General features: G+C 35.6%; 1 protein-coding gene across 1 annotated transcript in view; it reads left to right on the forward strand.

The window, feature by feature from the left end:
- LOC107075678 (uncharacterized) overlaps nt 1–20,561 on the forward strand; it is a 686,550-nt gene that overhangs the window by 594,609 nt on the left and 71,380 nt on the right. The window contains exon 5 of the mRNA XM_069183079.1: nt 2,703–2,815. The gene's annotated coding sequence lies outside the window, so the exon portion shown is untranslated. The remainder of the gene's footprint in view (nt 1–2,702; nt 2,816–20,561) is intronic.

Here is a 20,561-nt window from a genome sequence, read left to right on the forward strand (position 1 = left end):
TTATGTATTTAATAAGAAAGACAACAAGGAAAAAAAATAGCTCACCTAGATCAAACGCCAATTACTAAAATACGGTATAAAAATAACAGTTCAGTTTATCTCTTCAGACCTCTTTCTCTCTTACTCCTTTGTTCTCACCTGCTGCTTTGTTTCTGCACATCATTAACAAAGTTGCAATGAATAAACAATTAACGCAGGCTCATATTTACCTTTGCATTAACTTAATGAAAAAACAGATCCCACATTATTGCATTGTATAGCAACTTAAAAAGGACTAAAAAAAAAACAAAAGATGTGAAAAAAACAAGACTCCATTGTAAGCCATTAAGCAAGGTAGATAAATAAAAAGAACAGTAAATTACCCTTACACTAAAGCTTATTCGTATGATGCAGGCTTGTCTCATCACCTCCCACCAACAGTTTTCTTTCCAATTTGGCAGTTATCCCTGCAGCACAGTAGATATGATGGGCTCACAAATCTTCCCAGAGTTGCTGCGCACTGCATTGCTTGTCTGATGTTTTCTCCTCAGGGGAGATGTTGGCCTGATTCTGAGCGTCAGTCCTTTGAGTCTGTTAACTTGCACTGCCACTCTGGGTTTACTGCCAGTGACCTAGGAGGACAGCACCTGTTTGTGCTCTTGGCCTCCAAGCTCCTCTGGTGGTGACCTGTCATTAGTGTCACTGGGCATACAGCATTGTGCTTCTTTTTTACAACACAGTGCCTTTGACGCAATGGAAAATATTGGATTTACAGGAAATAAGGCCTTTGATTAAATGTATAAATGCATAAAACAAGAAGTATAGTATGAATACTGTTAGTGTAACGATAGAATTATAATAATCTTAGCACAGAATGTTGTGCCACTTTTTTTTTTCAAAAACGCACCCACTGAAACCCAGTGCAACAGAGATAGGGCTACGCTGCGGTCTCTAAACTTTCCGATCTCTTTACTAACTTTGCTCATCTGCATCTGTCCAGATGGTGGCAGACACTTCAATCTGATGCTGGGTTGCAGAGGGAGATGCAGAATAGTATGATATGGGAATTGAAAGACAAGTAAAGAGAGCTGCAGTGCTTTGAGCTATTAGTTGCTCAAACATGAGGCAGAAAACTAAATTAGGACACCAAAAGATTCCCTTTCATAAGCCTTTTTTTCTGTGCAAATGTCTTACAGATGTCTTGTCAATCCATACTGTAAATCGCATACACAGCAGTGTACATATAGACATGCTGTTCTTCTGCTGGTTCTAGTATTTAAGTCTACTTCCCTATCACATCCCTGCACATCAAACCAGTTTAAGATTTGCTTCTGCTCCTTTGAAGTTCTGATGATGTTCACAAGCACCGGCCAGTCACAATGAGGACTGTTACAGTGTCATCACCTAATTGGGAAGTCTGACAGTGAAAGATTGTTGCCTGGTGTGCCACCTTTAATCCCCAAATATTTGTGACAAATTGAGTCGAAGCTCCACTTTAAAAGGCACATGTCAGATTGACAAATGTACCCTGAACTGAATGATTTATAAATCAAATATCCACAGTGTACTGAACAGCAAGAGGGCGATTCTGCTAGTATATTAGGTACATGTTCTTATCCCCTGAGATTCTAAAGCATTCTTTTTCAGAGGAGCTTATATTGTTTATCCAGATTGAAATAAAAGTGGTAGCTTAAATGGGAAGAGACAACAGGATGAGTAAACACTGATTAAGATTGACTACACTTGTTTGGACCATATCATGGACAAGAGCATAAAGCTCTTGAAGCTGAAAGCAAAGAACTGATATGTAATAGTGCTGTCCTTGTCCTAATTTTTTTTTAGTTTTACTTTGTAAGTGTTTTTAACCCATTACCTCCATTGCTTTAGCCTCAGAATTTGGTCTTTTTTAAGTTAATTCATCAGAGGTACTATACTGTTTATGCCTCTATACTGTATGCTTATACTATACCTCTTATATATCTCTGAAACACTTAAATACACTTAATAAAGATCACTTTTTCTTAAACGGAGCATGTTACAAGAATAGATTTTTTCTCAGAAATAATATATATGCGCATTTTCAAAGTATGTGTAAGAGTGTTGAAAAATCAATATCTAGATGTGTGAATGGTTAATGTTTCATTGATATGTCTTACTAGCTCAAAGTGCTTTAGTTATGTATTTGTTTTCTAGCTTAGTGCTTTGGAATTTCATACTCAGAGAGAGGGACAGTTAGCAGCCAGTAAAAAACAAGTATGTGTCTAAATCATGTCAGAAAAGTGAATTGAATTTCATTCAAGGTTAACTACTTTTTTACTATTTTTTTGGTACTTTTAAGGCACTTTTATTAATAAACAATCATCAGCTCAGGCAAAACAGCATTCAATTTGACTAGCCAGCATGACATTCGATGTTCAGTTAACTTTCTTGTGGTTTTGTACCCAGTTGTTGTTCTTTGGCAATTTGGTTCTTACAGGAAACATGACTGGTTATGGGCTTGTTTAAAAAATCATTGAACTTAACAGACCTCTGCACTCTGCATTTTTTATTTGGCGACCACATATTTGTTGTACGTACTGTTACTATTTATTATTTACTGTTTTGTAATGTAATGTCTGTTGTACTGTAAATATACTAAATAAACTCTATCTATCTAAAAGTTACTGCTATGGACACGTCCAGACCATTACAAGGGTTTGTATGCAAATCTTTTACTTTTTCAGGTGATCACAAGATACCTGGGTTGACAGAAGAAGAATGAGAAAGGCCTACAAGAGGCTGGAGTGCTGGACAGGAAGAGAATAACGCTGCCAACATAAGACTATTAGAAGATTTTGTGAGTAAAACTTAACTGCAATTACACTCATGTTTAACGTAAAGTATTGTTGAACAGTCCAGGAAGTATACAGTGCATTACTAAAGCTGCTCAGCATACTGTGTTTTTAAAAAGTGTTCATTTTTGTAGTAATAAAGAATTTAATGTAATCTTTTTATATTGTTAGGTACTGTATGTCTGGAAGTAAATCTTACAAATCTAGGTCAATTTTTATATAGTAAATGTAATTGTTACAAATTGAGTACTGGGATATCCAGGCATCCTACTGATTCAAAACAAAATTGTCTTCATGATTCGCCATGGGATCAAAGGACAGAACAAAGCGATGGAGAACAGCAAACAGGTGCTAATTAACACACTCAGGAAATTCTGATTATTTTGGTGTTAAGTCATAATTAATTAAGGGAGATGTCATTCAATGTCCCAAGTGGTTTCTCTCTCGAACTCGCATTTAATGTGAAGATTGTGTGACTGTGCAATTTTAATTTAAAATCGACATGATGGGCAATTTATTTTGGCTATTATACCCAGCCAACTAATTCATTTGACAATGCCACCGATTGAATTGCTAAATAATGAAATAACAGGGAATGTAGTTGATGCTAAAAAAAGAGCAAGCTGATTTATTTTAATACTGTTTTTATTTGTCTTTTATGTGTGACTCATTAAATACTCGTTAAGATAAGGGTACTAAAGAATTATTCCCCCCTACATTTTGATTAAAACCCTTCAGATCTGTCTTGGTAATGTGTACTAGAAGCACACATGGCATTTAATGAAATTCTATTGCTACAGAAACCAACACACTAACCAGACATAGAACTGATAAAATGGATAACCTTTACAAGAAATAACTTGCTACAGCTTATTGGAGCATCCCAGTCTTCAAACAGTTTTAATACTTTGTTCATAAAGAAATAACACTGTCCCCTGGGACAATATAAAAAGTCCAATCAATACACTAGAAAGGACAATTCAATATTTTTTTAGTATACATGCTCAGAACAAACGAATGCTTGGAAGAGAATACCTCACTAATTATTGATCAGGATAAGGTATTCTTTATCCAATTCTTCAATAAATTAGTTATGAGCAACAAATATTCATATCTTCATATAAAACTGTGAGACCTTCATGACCTACCTATGGAAAACAACTGCCATGGTTTCAGAACTCATTTACAAAAATCTAGTACTTTTTTCCTTTCTCTCTTATTACTTACTGTGAAGCATAAAAGACTCTATCTTCATTTGAAGTTCAGCCAACTCAGTGTGCTCTGATCAGTAAAACACTATGAAATTAGTGAGATCTGTGACTTCAGCATTATCATACAAAACAAACTGCAGTTTTCCATTTTATCAGTGGTATGAGTGTGTAGACAATGGAGCCTGGAAGTATTTTTCCCAACCAAGAGTAAATGCCTCCTTACATGTGAGAATTATGGATGACATTTGAGTATGCCAGACAAGAGTTTGCCACACTCATCACTGAGCTCATCAGATCTGAGCATCAAAGCTATAATACAGCACCAATCTGCATACTGTATCTCAGTTGTATTTCAATGAATAATAATACACAAGAATTGTATTGGAATTGTATTTAGTCACAGTAAATCTGACTTAACCCACTTGGCAGAGGGTCACCCTTCTGGCCATAGGATGAGGAAGTTAGGACCCCCATGCAGAGTGAGGGGTGACCAAGTGGATGCTGCAAAGGTGGAGAGCAGTTGGAGGAGGGAAGCAAAGGATGAATGTGAAGGAGAGAAGAGGAGTTACATTAATTTTATTGTTTTGACCAGGAGCCCTGCGTTCAAATCCTGGGGTGCTATCTTTGTGGAGTTGGATGTTCTTCCTGTTCTTCACTTGGGTTTCCTCTGGGTGCCCAGTTTTCATACCACGGTCCTAAGACATACTGGAAGGTTAATTGGCTTCTTGGAAAATTGGCCCTAATGTGTGTGTATTTGTGTCTGTGTGTCCTCTGCAATGGATTGGTGTCCTGTCCAGGGTGTACCCTGTACCCTTTTCTTGCTGGGACAGACTTCGGCTCCCTTGCCACTCTGTAATGGATAAAGCAGTTAGAAAATGGATGGATTGAGGAAAGAACATCAGGAATGATTATGATTTAATACAGCTAAGGCCAATTGATCTCAATGGCTCTTATCCTGTCCAAACCTTGTAAATTTCTCTACCATATCAAGCCTGGGTCATGTCACTAGCCAACAGTAGTCATGATCACCAGCCAGTGGCGCACTAAAGGCAGTGCTTATTTGGCTCAGCTTTAGGTGCTTGCTAGCTTGCAGTAATGTCAAAGAGTAACGCACAGCTAATTCTCCTGTCAGACACTGGGGTCTTGAGCAAAAACCACGATTGGCTCTCATGAGCAGATGGGGCAGCGCAGCATGTCTGTGTCTGCTCTCTTCATTCTCCCCTCTCTGTACCAGAGCCACTGCTGCCAGCCGAGGCACAAAGAAACAAATGGCATTTCAAAATCGTTTGGGTATAAAATGAAAAACATGATAAAAATATTTCAAAAACCATACAGCAGCATCTTTCAAGCTCCTCATTTGACTGTTGTTGACCCCACTAATTAAACACATTGTTTGTTTCTCTTTGGCTCATCTCATGTGACTCAGTTTGTTTCTTGTAATGCAGCATCCTGTACTTTCACTGTTTTCATTATGACTTTGGAATGTTTTAAAGCCCTTCTCTATACTGGCCTGTGTCTCATTATGATTAAAAAATATGTAAAATTGGAGACTACAGTGAGTAATTATGCTAAGGAAACTTCACGTAACCAGTGCTCTCATATTATTTGTTCATTATTTGTAATGATCTATGGAGCTCAAGCTTATTAGATTTTGCATTATTTGTACAGTAGGAGGTCTAAAGTGTAAGTGAAAATGGTCTCTTTCATATTTATGCATTTTTAGATAAAATGTCTTGCAAATAAAGCAGAATAGCTGGAGCAGATTTTCATTTTACCAGTATGGTGGCGTGTTGTGAAAGTGCTGTCCATTTTTAAAAGGATGGAAGGCACATAAAGACCAGCAAGACCACTCGTAATTGATTTAGCAAAAGCCCAAGTGGCAGAACATGCAATTCTTAATGCAGTGCTGTGGCAATAGCAGGAGAATGTTAAAGGAATTAAAATGTTACATTCCCAGAGGTAATCAAAATCCAATTCTTGCATTCATAATCCAGTTTTGTCTAGTCTTTGTGTGTTCTCTGTTGCTTCTTGGTTAATTTTAGACTTTCAAATGTGTTTTTATTTCCTTCAGGAAACACAGAATGTCTTTATGTCAGCAGTTAGTCATCTTAGATTTCATTGTTTGATAAATGGTCCTGATAATATTGTGACAAGGCACATTTATTTAATTTTGCGTTTTGAACATTCTTGTCACTTTTCTTAGAAAATCAGAAGGTTTTATGCATGAAATTTGTATAAGGATAAAATATCGAAGCAGGTGTGTTTTCATGCTGTTATTAACAGCTGTTAGAAGAGAGTGTGATGTTGGTGAGGAGCTCCAATGCAGGGTAATCTATCATTGTTGAGTGCTGTGAGAGGCTAGCTGTACTATACTGTAGAGACTTATAACCAGTACTTATAACCAATACTATGAATTGCCATTAACTTAAAATTATATGTAAAGTTGATTTACTGAAGAGTATCTTTAATTTAAATTTTCCTCACAATTATGCAGTTCAAATTATATAAAAATATAGTATATTCTTGAAACTTCATCATAACCTTTTTGTATGTGCAGTACGTTTAATAGTCATGTATTAATACCAAGTAATAATGGATTTAAATGTATTTTAGATAGAGTGGCATCTCAAGTAGTTTATTTTAAACACTGGCACTGTGTGCCTGAACTAAAGCAATACCTTTTGAATTAAAAGATAAGAAAGAAGCCAACTAAGCATTCAAAAAATGAATTGAATACAAAACAGAGGCTTTCAACATTAATCTACTTGTGTTTCACACAAAAACAAACTTTAAAACTGCATTGTCTTTGACTTAAAAGAGCTAAGAAATACAGTATGTCTACAGAAATGACCTGAGTGAAAACCGGAGAAAGTAATCACATTCATTGATGCCCAACTGGCAAGGACAAACAACGCACGCGGTATGAAGACAGGATCTTTGTGCTTGGATTGTTTTGAAGGGATGGGGTCATTTCAAAATACAAGCCAATTTTCTGTTTTGTCCTTTGTCTCCATCCATATAAGCACATTTTCTGCACAAAAGCACTCCTGAAGTCCTAAAATTGGCAGTCAAATTTAAAGTTAAAAGGGAATGTTATGACAAAATAGAGAAACTGTATGATTTTTGCTGCATCCATTAGTTTTGCTTGTAAGATGACTCAACAGGAAATGTTTATTAGAAATGTAATTAAGGATTTGTCTGTTTACAGCAAGCAATTGAGTTTAATGATGTAATCTAATCGGAAATGTGATGAATACTAAGTACCACACGAGCTACATTAATTATTGACAGCTAAATACATTCTTTGTCAGCAAGCATTATTTAACATTTAATTAATATTTAGCAGAAAATGTGTAATTGCACCCTAATTATGCACTAAATATTTATTTGAGATGGAGATGTTAATCAAAAAATGTTAAATGTGAAATGGCATTGGAGAGATTCTCTAAATGAACTATAAGGCTTATGTTCTTTCTCACAAAATGACCAAAAGGAATTTGGCACGATGATCTTGCTGTGGTCACCCATTGATCTTACAGGTCAGTGCGTGACCAACATTTGTCATACTTAAACAGTAAATATTGTAAATGAGATATTATGAAGCATAGATCTTCTGTTATGAGCAAAGATCTCTATCACCTGCAAACCTAAATCCAGCAGCACACACATACAGGTGCCTCAGGCCTTTTCAGAAGTGCACCATGCTTTCCCAATAGTTTTATTTCTTGCATTACTTGGAGAAAGTACTCTCGCATATTACAATGTTACAGGAATGTGTCAAAGCATCAGAGGCCTTCCCCACAACAACAGTTCGCCATGTGATTCTCCCAGCCGCATCCTGACTTAGAATCTGTGTTTTTACAGGAGTTCAAAGCCTCCTATGCTAGAAACACATCAGAAGTCGAAAGTTTCTTTAGTATTCTTTGATTAACTATTTTTTTTTAAATCTCTCTCTCTAAATCGTTTACGGAATTGTCCTGGAATACATCATCATTCACATCTTCATCCTTCTTACCTCACCCCATTCCCCACACTCCTGACATCTCCACAGCTAAAATATCTTGCCTTTTACTTATTATACTGTTGTGAAAACATTCATTTTTATGATACCTAAATGTCTTATTCAGATTATACTTGATCTTTGTAAATACCTGACCTTCGTACAGTGTAAATACAATCATTCACTACATCCCCTTAATACACCTCACTTTAACACAGATTGTTTGATCGTTTTCATCCACCAGGTGACAGTAGTGTAACCGGTCTTGTGGTAAGATGCAGAATATGGTGACTTCAGCCCTGGGCTCTGTAGAGATCTCCAGTTGACCCACTTTTTTGGTGTACTGAATATATCTATCGTTTATCTGTGCTATGAGGGCTTTCAATGATGACAGGAGCCTTTGAGATAGGTCTTGGATATGACGAATCTGGGATCTGACCGCACATGGCACACTGTCATTAGCGAAAACTTCACTAATGAATACAGTGGCTCATTGATGGAAAGTTTATTAATGAACAAAATTGTTTTAGAGAGATTATGTAGCAATCAGTCTTCAGATCACATTCTGTGTAGCTATCCAAGTTCCCATTGTGCTTTGTGTTTAAAAAAACAGCTGAATAAATGTATGCACAGAACCTAACACAGTCTATGCCTATTAGTTATAGCTTGTATAATCGCAGATAACCAATTCAATTTTAGAGTTCTGTGGTATTTCATAAACCACTTGAGCCATGGCTGGCATGGTTTCTGGAGTCACAAAACCCTGAAATGGAACTATTTCTAACTATTTCATAACTATTATGCCATATACCATTGTTATTGTGTCTGCTTCCACATGTGCAGTCATTCGGTCCTTATGCAACAGCCATTCACAAAGACAGCAAGGATATGACTCATTTATCTTAAACGCATGCAATCAATCTGAATTGCTGCTATTCAGGAGTAGTTAAGCTGTGAATTGCAATGGATGGACTAAAAGAAAGAGCAGTCTTTTCTCAAAAACTGGGTAATGTGGATGTACAGACCACTTGTCTGAAACCATAGTCTAAGGTTCAAAATTAATGTGATAAACCATGTTTGTCTTCCTTTTATTTTTAATGTAAAACATATTCAGAAGTAGCAAAATCTTGCTGTCTGAAAACACCAATATATTCCACATTTAGATCAATGTGAAAGGGTTAAAATATGATCAGCATCTCTCATCTCTTTTTCCTGCTCGTCTTTATTTTTAACCAATGTAGTGCTATGAAATACAGTAGATGATTGTTATCCAGTAAAATGATGTGCTTTTTTCAATTGGGGAGACCCTGATGTAAAATGTTTAATAAGATGAAGTGAGAGGGAAAATAACTGATTATTAATAAGAAAATGTGACTACATGCTTTTGTCTCTTAAGACATCAAGCAACTCAAGAGAAGAGATGTTAAAATTCTGGCTGAAAATAGGACAGTTAAGCATTCTTTCATTAAGCTTTATAAATTAGTTTACCCAAGAGCAGCAGTCTAGACTCTGAATCTCAGCCAGTCGTTTCTTCAGCATTCTTAAACATTTATCAAAACATTACATCCAAGCCCTACACATTTCTGGGTTCTTGCTTGACGGTAGTGGCTTGGTCCTCCCAGGAGGGTATGACTTATTCAGTCCACTCTCTAGGCTGGCTCTCTAATGGACTCCCACACTCTCTGTGACTGCAGCCTTCTGATCTCTTATCAAAACTCAAGCTTTCACTTCACTGAAGCTGGGCCTCCTTCAAAAACACTGTAGCTTAATTGGCGTTTATGCAGCCTGGCCGTGTTGTAGGAATGAATTTCTGCAGAACCTGAAATATTCATATGATGCTTAAATTACAGTGGTTGTGGTTAACATGCAGTAAAATGAATGAAAAAAAAATATTTCTCCTCACTTGCCTTGTATTTTAAAAAATGACATGTTTATTCTTATCCACAAGCAATTTGAAAATGCTCAAAGTTTTTGGGTGATCTCTCCCCTGAGTAATTCAGAACATATAAAATCAACTCAGCATCTGCTTAGCAGAGATTAGAAACTGGGTTTAGTTACTTAAAGTCTTTCAGACTGATTCTGTTTTATTTTCCTTGTTCTATTTTTGTTCAGGGTCAGAAGGTTCACTTCTCTCTGTCAGATTATCTTCATTGCAATTTAAGATAGTGGCAGTAATCCCTAATGCTGTGCAGTATCATCCTTGCTCTCTGTGTACATGTTATGTAATATGGTATGTTAATAGGCTGCACAATCCTAAATTGGATTGTTTACTACTTTGTTCTTGTGAAACCTGTTTAGTGTTCTCGGGCATCTTTTGCTTTAATGAAGTACAATAAGACATAAATTATGTTCTTCTTCACATTTCACAAAAACTAGAAGCATTTTTATGGGCCTTCAATAATCTCAAAAGACCAGTTTCAACATACTTAGGTCATACTCTGAGTGCAATGTGGCTATTTGTGTCTGCCATTTCTTTTGTAACTCAACAGCTCGGTAAACCTACAGTATATTCTCTGAAACTATGTCATTGCATTCAGTTAATTTATCACTTTTCTGTTTATTCCTTTTAAGCTTTTTATGATTACATTTAATATTGGCATGAAAATAGCAAACAAATTTACAGTATTGGGGTCACCGAATACTTTAGCATAGCATCTGCAGGTTTTATTAGAATATTTTAACTTAATGCCAGTTGCCCTTGGTCATCCCATGTGATACAAATGGTTTCACTGCTCTGCTCACCAAATCTTTTATTTGCTCAAGTGAGATTTATTAGCAGAAAGAGATCAGAGATTGGGATCAGCTCGAAGCAGGGATTTGTGTTTCCTTTTAAGTGGCTCCATCTTTGCCTCAGCCTTGAAAGCCCCTAACCTCTGAGCAAAATAAGTAATTTCACTGCAGGGCTCTGATCTGCATTAGACTAGAGGCCCAGGGTTCTGAGACTCTCTTAGGGCAATTCTATGTAACCAAGGCAAGAAGAATTTGTTTTATTGCAGGCAGGTCTTGAATATGAATGTACCCCTACACTTGCACTTCCAAACATTTTTGCAAAGCTCCAGGTCACGTGTCATGTCTCTAAAGAAAAATATGTCGAGGAAAAAACATAACACAATAAAGGCTATGGACAAGAAGTGGTAATTTAACCTATTTTTCTGGTTTGGTAGCAAAGAAATATTTTTATGGTCTGTGGCATCATTTGAGAAAATAAATGTTAGCTCCATTTCAATGCCTTCAATAATCTTGAAAAACTGGCCTCGACATACTATACGTAGGTCTACAGTATGTGGCAATTTGTGTCTACCATTACTTTCGTATTGAGCTGAAAGAAACCTATATTCTCTGAAACTATATAATTGCATTCAGTTCATGCCAAAATAAAACAACACACTTTCGATCCAAAATCTTTGTGTTGATTTGAGTACTTTGACCTCTTTCACAAAAACATATAAGTTACCAATATAAAACTTGTTCTTGGTCTTTTAATGATGACACAACCGCAATGAATCCCAGAATCAGATGCTCTGTGAATGTTTATTGTATAATATGTGCTTAGCCATCTTGGATAAGGGCCAGCCCCTTGACCATAGGATGAGGAGGCTCAGGCCCCCATTCAGAGAAAGGAGTTAACTAAGCTGAAAAGGTGGAAATGGAGTAGACAATGTATACATGAGACAATATATAATGTATAGATGTAATATATAGCTTATGTTGGTAATGATTATGATTTACAACGTCTGGATGTAATTGTCTTTTTTTTCCTGAACCCCTCCCAAACGTCAGAAGCAACTTTTACGGATTCTATCCTGCTTTCATTTTAGGATTAATACACAAAAATAATTTATTGATCTACAGTTATGATTGTTAACAGAGCAAGCCTCCAAACCTTTGGTGAGCCCCTTAAAGGAATGAGCAAGTGTCAAAGGTGTCTTAAAACAATCAACTTTAAAAAGATGATTGCTTGTTACAATACTGTATTTCATGTGAAGTAAAACTGTTAATGTCAAAATGGACAACCAGACAAAGAAGGATCAGAAATGTAATTATAAAAAGTGAAATTTGCAGTTTGTTTTCATTTTATCGAGATAGAAGAAAAAATTAGTTCTCAAATGTAACAAGACTTTTGTTCAATGGATTGTCAAACGTGCGTGCTGAAAGGTGTGTGATTGAATTCTCTGTATATTGCTCATAAACCTTAACCTGAATTTATCACCTTAAATGTACACCCCTCTCCTTGGGGGAAAATAGCTCCAGTGCTACTTTACTATTCTTTTATAGAGTTAGTAATGTATTGCATCAAGAAATTATTTCTGAAGGTTTCTCTATAACACAGAAACATACTATTTGTGAACAACAAGCTGGCTTGAAAAGTTATAAAAACTGAACTCAGGTGTAACATATTACAAAGTGTAAGTGAAAGACAAAAATCCAGTTATATTCTGTTTTTAAAATTACTAGTGCAGCTTGTGTGACCTCCACACAATTTACAGCATTGGCAGAAATATAATCTACAGACCTTTATTTTAAGCTTTAGCAAAATCCCAAACATAAGGCTCACACATTTTCCATGTGTTAGAACAGTGTAGCTTAATCAAGTACTTATATCTCACCAACTCATAATACTTTACCCTTTTTCACTTTTTAGCTTACTTGAAACTGATTTTTTAACACCTTTTTAGGAAGGAAAGACATCATATTTTTTTTTTCATTTGTTATCACTCCCTTGGAGACATGGGATATAAAATGAATGGTTATGTTGTGTTATTTTCCACAGATACAACTATAGATTGTAACTTTTTTCCTGCTGTGCAAGAAGTATATTTGCAGTGCAGTATGTGTTAATGAACTTGTTTCTCCACCAAAATCTTGTATCTCATTAGTAGTTCACTAAATTATGTTGTCTTTCTTAAATCTACTATGACCTGAACACTATGTGCAGCTTTTCCATTTTCCATTTATTTTTAAATCTGCAAACCTTTATTATGGCATTTTAATGTAATAAACAGAAACATGCTTAGTAGAAAATATTGCAATTTTTATTTCACTTCAATTATTGATGGAGCTGTTTAAGGGAGTCTAAGCAAAGAATGGTGGGAAGTCTGAAATTCCATATTTGTACCTCAAATGAGCTGGAGGTCTTTCTTCTGAATTGTAGTTAAAAATTCCATTCACTAATCAAAAATAACATTTCCATCGTTAGATCTATTTTACTACACTGTATATCTTTCATTCTTTGATTCTCAGTTTTAATAAGGGACTAACCAGTCTGTCTTCAGCCTTGTGGACACTTCCTGGTTTATTTGGTTGTTGTCCACAACTAGACAGGAACTCATCTTCTGTGACCTCTGTCACAAATGTGTCAATTGATAGAGTCTGCTGTTTGTAGTCGGTGAATGTCAAGGGTTTTTCAGGCAAGAGGAGTCTCTAGGGGTCTGGACAGAGACTGCTACTGCCAGCTGTCCGTCTTCATTATTTCAAGTAGATGGCCTTCGCCTTTCTCTAACCTTGTTTTGAGGTTACTAAGAGCTTCAGGAATTACAGGCATTTCCCATTTTAGTCACCCTTTTCACTCCTTATAAAAGCAATCATTCAGAAGCTACCGATTGAAGATAGTTTTGGGCTGTCCCCCAGTCTCCCAAATCTATAAAATCCCAAACGCTGTCCTCTGACCTTCTCAATCAAAACAAAAAAAGAATATTTTCAAATCTCAAGAGGAAGAAAAACAAATGACAGAAGTAATGAAAGTGTTCTACCTTGGGTATTCTGCTCTGACAAACTGACTTCAGGAAGTCAGGATTCTTATTCTGAAGCATAAAGAAATCTCATATTGAATTAAGGTGGAAATGACCATAATTACATGTTACTACTTTTTCCATGCAGACACAAGAAGTGTCAAATAATTAAACCTGGGTGGGGGGGTTGTTATCATTATCATTTACTTAAATTGGAAGTGCTTCTATTACTACTGCACATTACTGCTGTGTTTCCTTCTTTGCTTGACTATGGGAGCATGATGATGCCACCTAACCTCTGTTTAGGAGGGAGAACAAGGCTGAAATATGGTCAGAAATGCAGAAATGGAACTGTGAAACAACATGGTGCTTTAGAAACACAAATCAAAGTTTCTGTTTCTGAAACAACTAGCAACTGAAACTTACAGTATAAAGAGCCTTGCTTGAAGCCAACAGTTAAGCATGGAAGAGGTAAGATTAAGGTTTTGGGGTACATATCCTTGGGTGGTGTTGGAAATCTTCTGGAAAATGATGTAGCAAGGTTGGAATTGTAATCCTCCATGCAGTTTAAGTCTTTATGGTTTATAAATGAGCAGCATGTTGGAGCTGTGGTTAGCTTTGCTGCCACACAGGACTGCAGCCCTGGGTTCAATTGCAGACCTAGAGTGTTTGTCTATTGTGTATTGTCTGTTGTCATCTATTGTACATGGAGTTGGTATATTCTCTTTGTGTTGAGGTGGGTTTTTTCTGGGTGCTCTGGTTTCCTCCCATAGTAATCTACATACTGGTAGGTTAATTGGCTTCTCAGAAAACTGGCCCTAGTTAAAGCAAGATAATCCTATACATTGAAGGTATTTAGGATTATTTGACAAAGCAAATATAAAAAATAATTCCATCATCTTAGAAGAAGGTTAGAACAGCATTCCACAAGACTTTCTAATGAAATTTGTTAAAAATATTCCATTGGTTTTGAATGAAAGGACATACTCGCCAGTAGTTTTAAGGGATATTGAGTATAAATGTTTTACTGGAATAATTTAATCGAATTAGAAAAACGTAAATTATCTTAAACTTTTGCATGACTGTATTTACATATGAAAATGGCCTCATACATAGTTTTTCCATATCCTACAGTAATGTTTCCCAGTTTTATAAAGGAGAGAGAAAACTACCTTGCAACTCTAAAAAAACATACATTCAGTTCATTAAACATAGCCACTGAAAATAGAAAACATGAACATAATAGAATGTGACATACAGTACTTCAGTTTTGTATGACTTGAATTTGCAATTATGTTTGTCAATTTTCAACATTATTGCCTTTAAAGACAAAGCAACTTATCATAAACAGCTGAGTTTTTTTAGTGTGCAAATTTCAATTACCAAACTATTCTTCCTCACGCTGCTTCGGTAATGTAGCATGCCACCATGGAAATTCCCATGAACGCTTGCATTCATAATTGTTTTTTCTCCTTGTACTGTAAGTGTACACATTCAAGATGGTAATGACTCCATTCTGACACTTGCTCAGGGCATTAATTTTAGATGATGTTTAGCAGTAAAACCGATCACAGACAGTCTTACAGCTCCGGCTTGCATGACAGCTGAAAAAAAAGTGCACAGACAAATTGAGTCTCCTTACTAAATCATAATTAAATAACAGGTTCATTTTCTGCTTACTCCAGAAACAGGGGTTCAAGGCTTTATACAGTATACTGTATAACATGCCACCAAAGGTTTTGTGTAGAATATTGTTATGCTGTAAATAAGATGAACAGTCTGCTAGATCATTTCACTAGACCATCTTAATGAAATCCTTATTAACTATATCTAAGAATTTATTCACAGTTAATACAATTAGAAATTTAACCCTTTCCTGTCTGACACTTTTATAACATGTCTTTTTTATTTAACATCAAAATAAATTGCATTGCAGCTTAGTATTAAAATAAACTGTATTCATATGCACTGTATTCATATGCACTAGATGGACTTAGTTAAGTACACTGTATGTACAGTTTATAAAGGGTCAGATGTTATATGAAATGTAGTAATTTAGCTTGATAAAACAATTGAATATTGAACTTGAATATGCTAAGAGAATCAGAATACTTTAGTAGAAAATGGTAGTAACAATAATTGTGCATTTCCAGTAGAATGTTATATTCTCATTGTGTGTTAGCCCCATAAATTATATTCTTTGAAATACACTTAAAGAGCTCAGTCTCACCAAATTCATTACAGTTATTCAGTTTTATCATTCATTTCTCGGGAACTCATTTTTAACATAGTAAATGATCATAATCACATTTTCTTTTACATTTTCTATACTCTTTCAATGTGCTTTGTTACCTTTTGAAGAACAGCAACACTATTTCAATCACTTCTGTCTTCTAAAAGACAGTAAGATCTATTATCTACCCTCTGCAGGTTTCATCACATATAAACCTCATACACTTTGGCTTCCAATCTGTCTTTTATTATTGCATTAATTGTATGTTTGACAAACAAGTACCAAATTCAGTATTTCACATCCCATTCATTCACTAGGCTACAGCTCTAATTATAGTATATCATGATTTTAAGATTTTGCCGACTTTAAATGTGGGGTATTCAAATTTCTTTTTTTTAAAAAGAATGAATAGATTGCAGTGTGTTCTTTCTTCTTGTCTTGTGAGGACATCACTTGAAGGAAGGGAACAAATGATTGAGAGTTTATTGATGTCTCACAGCCACAAGTGACTGAAATTCTTTTGATCTCTGACCCAAATGAAAAGAGAAAGCATACGGATCCTATGACTTTAGATTTAAATTTACACTTCATACTTTTTTGTTCATATTGTATTTGCAGATGTTGATTTCAGAGAGATTATTTAAGCACTTCAGAGTTACTTTTTAAAAGTAGCATACAACATAACAGTATTATGATAACCAACATCATTAGCTGAGTACTTGAGGTATCTACAAGAATAACCAGCAAAAAAAATCTTGCTAGTGTTTTATTTTTCCAGTGGACACATAATCTCATGCAGCACAAACAGAAACAAACAGAAACAAGGAACGTCCACATAAATCAGTTTTAGATTGATGAAAGGTTTTAGTTTAAAAGGCACCTTCAGGCAGTGTATTAGCTTCCAGAGCGTAAACCTGAAACAAGATCATTAATAATCCAGACAGACATTCGGCTGAAGAGTAGTGTTTAATACAGCCAGCCATGCACATCATGACCCAGCTACTCAACATGAGCAACAACACAAGGGAAACAGGCTACACCTTACAAACTCTTCCACAGGGTAGCCTTCTTAAGCCTAGCCCTGCAGTGATTTATTACTGGATACAGCTCTCAACAAGTGAAAGGTTTGAATTGTTACTGACCAAGCCTTTCACAGGAGAGGAAAACACTACTGTGGTCAGCCTTTTAAAAGTATAGTATATCTACAGTTCATATGAGAGTGCTCTAAATTATTATTGGTAGCAGTAATATGTGTAGCAGTAAGATATGCTTTAAGGGTATAAAACCATAAACCTATGATATTTGAGAGCTACTTCAGAAAAGTAACCTTTGAGTGATAGACAAAGTGTGCATTACACAAGACATGATAATACATTTCAGCATATTTCTTATTCCCATTCCACTTTAGTTATTTAATACTAACAAAAAACCTACAGTGGCTCCTCAATGTTTCTCTCTGCTACAAAAAGAACTTCAGCCTTTTTCTGATCTGTGAGTCAACATTATTAATTTGTTATATTTGATCTATTTTTTTTTTCCAGTAAATGCCCTTTTCATTAATATACAGGGTTTTTTTAATACACACATTCCCTGTGTATTTAAGGCTTCACATTCCATAGCATATGGAGTGCAGCCATATGAAAAATGTGACTTGTGGCAGCAGTTTCCATCAATCATAGATGGGTTTGTCACATTAATTAGCCTATATGATGTTTTGCATTTTTATTACTTTTTAGACGCCTTCTAATAAATTATTTAAAAAAGTAAAACTTGCTTTGAAGCTCTTTTTAGGGCTTTACATTCACAAAGCAGTAGCTAAAAGTGTTTTTGATATTACAGGTGTCTGAAAACAAAAATGCATTTCACCTACCACTAAAACTGAGACTTTGCAGGGGTGTTTAATAAATGCAATTGCTCTTTTTATAAAGTATCCTGTAGAGCGTAAGCTACAAATAGTTGAACATTTCTGATTTTTGAAAACAGCTGGCTAGAGTTTTTAGACAGAGTGAAACCAATGGGCCTTCTGCGCCAGCAAGTGTTATACATTAATGCAAAAGTGTAATTATCTACTCTTTGAAAAAGTATGACCAAAAGGTCATTATAAGAACAGTTGTCAGTAGTGACCAAATTTGGGGCAAATCTTTTTGAAAAAGGTAGCCATTAGCAACCAGTCTAGATTTGTAAATAAAATCTAGATAATCTACTGGGAAAAGAGTGATTTATTTGTGATATGATGCAGAAAAATTGCAAGTGCATCACCTACAGTAATTGTTTATAGGTCATAGATTGAGTCTGACTCCGCACAGAAGAATGTGTACAGTATATATCTATTTTAGCAGTACAGAGCATCAGGAGTAGAAAAAATGCTTTTCTGTTGGGAAAAGAGTGATTTATGTGCTGTACATTTTGCTGAAGAGATAAATGTTTGAAAGACTATATTCTTACTTCTATTTCACACATTCCAGGGACTCTCATGTGGTTCCAAATAAGATTCATGTTAGAAAAAGAACTGAACAAGAAGTTCTTTGCACACCCTCAGAAAGTGAGGAATACGGGATGATTTTTCATGAGGACAAGTCTTGCTCCACACTGAACATGATGTGTTTCTTCTTGGAAACAACCTTCATGAACTTTGTACAGTAATTGGGGGCCATTTTTTACACTTGCTGTAAGAGTAATTTGATTTTTTTTCCTTTTTTTCTAAACAAAGTCATTAATTTGTGGATAGAAAATGGCAAAAGAAACACCTTCTTTGCTGAAGGTGACAGCAGTGACCATTGTAGTGTCAGAGCTGTGAAACTAAGTTCTGTTACTGTGAGCCCCTCTTTTATATGAAGAAATGTTGAGGGCATGACTAAATAAAAGGTTGCTTAGAGGAACCATGAGCTTCTGCTCATAGTAACTAGCTAATTAATGGTCAATAACACCTCAATTTCCATTTTAGGGATCTCTCTGGATCCTATAAAAACACAATTGTAGCTTGAGTATTAGGACTGTACTTTATGATCCAACAAATAACAGAGTGCCTAACATGTACACCAGCTTCTGTACTTAACCCCAACAATATTTGTAGTAAGTAATGTGTGTATTTTAATATTTTAATATACTGTATTTTACAGTACTAAGCATCCACATTTTTATATCTCTATAAATGTAGTGATAACTGTAATAAAAAATATAATAATATTCAAACACTCTTTATTTAATAATTCATATAGAGTATATCATATCACTTTTCAAATAATGACCTGAGGCATTCAATTTCTATACAGAATCAAAACATTGTTTTGTGTCATAAACTCATGGCCCCAACATAAATTATTAAGTAAAATTATTTATTGTATAAAATGTGATAAGGAATTTAAAAAGTAACATTTGACATCAACGGAACTCACTGGTAGAGGACAGACCTAACAATTAGTGATTTGAGTTGTATTTGAATTATATCAACCCTTTGCATATATTGTTAATGAGTATAAATATAAGAAAATATTGGAATAATGATATTTAATTAACTAGCTTCTCAGAATCTTAATCAGTTTTTTAATGCATTGAAAGAACCATAATGCACAATTATTTCAGGCTGTTTCAAGGTCATTCAACAGTGATGACTCACTAGTAGCACTGGAATGTTTGTGTAATTTTTTTTACAAGGGTGCATGCTTTGTCTCGGGATGCCACACTGACACTCAGTTGGACAGGGAGATAAACTATCCGGCTTCAGGACTTAATCCAGATGGCACGGGCAGTGAAATTGCTTTTGGGTGCCATTAGCATCTCTTGAAATGGTGACAAATGAAGATCACACTGTAAAGCTTCCAAAACCAGTAACTTTGCCTGCCATGGCAAGAATTACCCCACTCACATCAGCAACTCTGTTTTTCTCCCATCTGGAAAACGACAGGGATGAATGTGCCCATGACTGCATTCCCTAGATTGCATCCAGAAAGCTGATATTATTGCTCCATTTACTTGGAAGGGTCACAGACAAGGTTGATTCAGATTGTATAAGATCTCTCTCCAGAGTGCACCTCCAGAATGACGTTTATCAGGATGCATCTAACATGGTGATTAGTAAATGAATCTTATTACACCCATAAGGCCTCTGCAGATTATGAATTTGCCAATACCTTTGTTGGTTTTTTGTCTCCAAATAAAAACACTTTTTTTCTCACAAGGTATTCCACACATTCAGCACTTTAAAACTTTAGAAATGTTGTCAGAATGGTAATCTGCATCTAACCATAACCTGGGAGGTAATCAAAACCCAGAAAAACAACACAGATTAACCGAGAGAAGCTGAACCTAAGTAGTAAAATGAAACACATTTCAGGAAGCCATCCCAAAAAGACCAACCAACATGACTTCACTAAATTAATTTTCACTTCTTTTCACTTCTCCAGTTCTTGGAATCAAATATTCTCCAGTGACGATGTGAGCAGTGGCACTCTAGGGACAGCACTCAGCCATATTTCTGGAGCTCACATGGCTGATATCTTCCATGCAGTCGACAGACTACAGACATCTAGCTAAGGCAGCCAGTAACCTAGCTGTTGTTATTTAAGTAGGCACAAACAA

This window comes from Lepisosteus oculatus, chromosome 23 (assembly GCF_040954835.1).
Source record: "Lepisosteus oculatus isolate fLepOcu1 chromosome 23, fLepOcu1.hap2, whole genome shotgun sequence".
Taxonomy (NCBI): domain Eukaryota; kingdom Metazoa; phylum Chordata; class Actinopteri; order Semionotiformes; family Lepisosteidae; genus Lepisosteus; species Lepisosteus oculatus.